The sequence below is a fragment of the Saccoglossus kowalevskii genome, chromosome 20 (genome assembly GCF_978046115.1).
Source record: "Saccoglossus kowalevskii chromosome 20, keSacKowa6.1, whole genome shotgun sequence".
Classification (NCBI taxonomy): domain Eukaryota; kingdom Metazoa; phylum Hemichordata; class Enteropneusta; family Harrimaniidae; genus Saccoglossus; species Saccoglossus kowalevskii.
In genome coordinates this window covers 8,380,462-8,384,166 of record NC_140660.1, presented here as the reverse complement: position 1 = coordinate 8,384,166, position 3,705 = coordinate 8,380,462, and the positions used below count along the sequence as shown (strand labels likewise).

At 30.7% G+C, this 3,705-nt stretch overlaps 1 long non-coding RNA gene across 1 annotated transcript; it reads left to right on the top strand.

Annotated features, from left to right (window-relative positions):
* The first annotated feature begins 1,296 nt into the window (after positions 1-1,296).
* On the top strand, positions 1,297-2,379 carry LOC144354690 (uncharacterized). The gene is made up of 2 exons (XR_013420997.2): positions 1,297-1,463; positions 2,160-2,379. It is a non-coding gene; the product is annotated as an uncharacterized LOC144354690 (long non-coding RNA).
* The last annotated feature ends 1,326 nt before the right edge of the window (positions 2,380-3,705 follow it).

Here is a 3,705-nt window from a genome sequence, read left to right as displayed (position 1 = left end):
AAGTATTGTACATACCAGTTTATTATTCTTTTCAAAACATGTTATTTTGCAGGTAAAATACATGTCACAGTATATCTATGAGAGAAATCAGATTAGAAGAAGTAGTGCTGATAACAAAGAATATAGGAGTTATTCTGTTACAAATTAAACCTGAGTGATGAAAATGGTTAATTCAGTTCTTTAAAGATGAGAGAATAGGCTTTTGTTTAGAGTGAATTTTTTTTGAACCACTGGTTCCTACAGGGTTTGTAGGTACTTTTCCCATAATTCTGCAAATTGGGTCAAAAATGTTATTTGACTAACAACTAATTCTTCATAACCGTAAGCATGATTTATTTCCATTCACTATGCACTTTGCAGGTATTTAGGATGATTATTTCTGACGCTTGTTCATTTGTTGACGTTATCTTCAAATTTATTTGTCATTATTTTTTTTTTACTTTTTCAAAACTGTTGCCTGGACTTATTTTATATTTACGTCATGTAAGTGTGTAGGATGAACCTCTCTCAGGATTATTCATTCGCAATTTTGTGCAATATATAATGCCATGACATGACATGAGCCCAAGATAATACACAGGCCAACTTGTATTACACACTGACTATTAGCTTTTTTGCTGAGAGGATTTGTTCATGTTAATTAGATCTGACCAAAATCCTGCAAATAGGGTCAAAAATTATTTTATTATTTTCTCCTCATTGCTCACAACTGTTGGCTGATTTTCCACTTTTCATAGAAAAAGCATGTTTTTTATGTCTATCATCCAGGCTCTGGAAAAAGGTTTGCCTTGCACCTGCTTGCTCGTATAAATATAAAGATCTTATTCTCTTAACTGATAGGCATATACATATACATGTCATAATCGTTCTTGAGATTTGTTCATATTGTCATGCGATCTTCAATTTCCTGTTGCTATTTAAATAACCATTTTTGGGCATTGGTGACAATGAGTTCTTATTATCAATATTTAGCTTAGATGTCTAAAAAAACACAATATGGGAACACAGTTATTGTGGGTGAACAACAGTCCTATTTTTCATCATAAGTGAAAATCTTCCAAAAAAGATTTATTTAACACCTTAACACATTACATTCCTTCATAGATATATCACAGTTGGAATATTGAGCTATGCGTCATCGTATAAGACGAACATTTTACCTCATTAGGTTATATACATCAGTTTTTGAAAAAAATGATAGTCAACAGAACATATAAATTGCATTAAACGTCTAGATGGCTGCCTGCTTATTCTTAGAATATGTACATTTATATGCTTACTCGAAAATTACGGAAACCCATATCATAATCAAAAAAACACTGGTGAGGTAAATTGTAATTTTGTATACTTAATTTACAGTGGTTATTCTAAAAAAATTGACGAATACGACAGAGAGAAAGTGTGAATGAAGAGTTGCAAGACAAAAAAAACTGAGAAGGAAATCTCATTCAAGTAGATGGCATGTAAGAAAATATTATTAATTTTATTGAATCTTCTTAACAGGAAAAAGCACATGTAAAATGGAGCAATTATTGGAAACAAATAACAACTAAACAATTATAATAACTAAGTTGTCAACAAAATTCTTAACTAATGTATTAAAACACAAAATCTACGTGTATTTACTGCAAACCCAGTTCGTATTTCTTTGCTTGAATTTTTGCATGCACTGGTTTTAAACACTTATTGTCACAGATATAAATAGTAATTTTGTAAGTCTTGACATGAATTTCTCTCAGATTTTGTTCTCGTGGTCATGAAACAAATGATTTGGCATTTCATTGGCAATTGCTGACCTTGCTTGACCTGTTTGATAAAAGTGGTTATAAAAACCTCTAATAATTTGGGCACCTAGAAAAATGATTAGTTTTTGCTAGTCAAATCGATGGAATGATTACAGTTGTCATAAAAACAGATTTAAAAAGTTGCAGATACCCCCTTTGAAGTTTCGATATATCAAAATCAGCTGTGGACGTTTCAATGAATTGCACAAATACAAGAGAGGTCATTTCCAGGTGTCAAAGCAGCAAACATGAAAGAAATCCAGCTAACAGTATTTTAAGAAGTGAACTACAAAAAGAATTACCAAAAAGTAACAATGCAAACCTACCAAAATATTATCTGTATATAATACCATATTCTTTTCCTCATAATTACAGACAATGAAAAGACAAGAGAGAGAGTTCTCGGAACAAAGAAAGAAAAAAAATGTATGGAAATATGTAAGAAATGAGCTGATGTCGGATGAAGAGGAAAGAGCTGAGGATGAGATTATCATTAAAAACCAGCATGGAGTGCGCCAGAATTAAATGAACTGATCAAAATTCTAGATAACCGGTTAAAAGAGACGGGTTTGACTAAAAGGTTGTACAAACAAAAGGAGTAGATCGGATGTATATACTGACAGACCACGTCCTGTGAACACATATCCAATTTATATAGTAACTTTCCCACAATACAACAATGACAGGCTGATCTACATTTCAATATTTACTTACATTTTTAATTTTAAAAGTACATTTTAACATTTACACAGTTGCAATGTTATTTTTACAAGTAAGTTTTCACATTTCCATTTTTCACTTAAATTGTTTCACATTATTTTTACAAGTGTCTTTCGTATTATCTATTACTTCTATTACTACTTTAATAGACTGCACCATCATTATGGTGAACCTCCTGATGTCGGCCTAATGTTAGGTGCAATTCATTATATTAAAATGTTGGTATAACAAAACAATTTTGACACGCCATCCCCATGAAGTTACTCTCCCTTTAACCAACTATTGACAATTACATGCTGAGTTCATTCCATGAATGTAAAATTGAGAAGGCAAGGATTTAAAATTTAAACTCTTAATATGATTTTATATCAAAAGCCAGTACAATTCCCCTGGAGAAAATACTAGTATATGAAATAAATACAGATAAATTCTGCTCAAATACAGGAAAACAAATTTTAGGCAGAAAGATTAACTTACAAATACAGGTAAATACTGATATTTATTGTTGATGAATGCATGTAAAAATATGAAATGTATTTATCTGTGTTAAATGAGTGCATATACTTACTGTATTAAGCCTGTATTGTTGATTTATTCAGCAAAAATACTTTCTGTATTGAATATTTATTATTATGTATTGGGCTTTAATACAGGCATTATTACAATTTAATACAATCTGTTTTTTGGTGGGTTTTCATGCAGTATTCATGCCAACAGTCAAATCCGTCAAAATTGCATGCAGCTATTTGAACGTGTTCTACAGTATTATTGGGAGGCAGAATACTTCCCAAGTATTTACAAACATTGTACCCTAATGAACTCTTTTATTATACTTCCTATATTATGCCATAGCACATTGATTTTGTTTCTATATTTTATCATTTGTATATTGCCAAAACTTTCGGAGGAATGCTCAGTGGAAATATCGACTATGATTAAGATTGATTGTTTATTACTAAACTATTACGATTCAGATATCAACTCGCCCTCCAATTTATTTAAAAAAAAGAATATAAACATGCATTTGTTTTTGTATCATGATTTGTTTTGTCTTATACTATTTTTCAGCTACAGATAAGTAACATGAAAAATCTTTTCTAGACATGTCACGCTGAAAATGACACACGTTACAGTTTTTTGATATTTAATTATAGTTACAATTAGTTATTAGTGGAAATATATCTGCCTATCTCATTGTTGA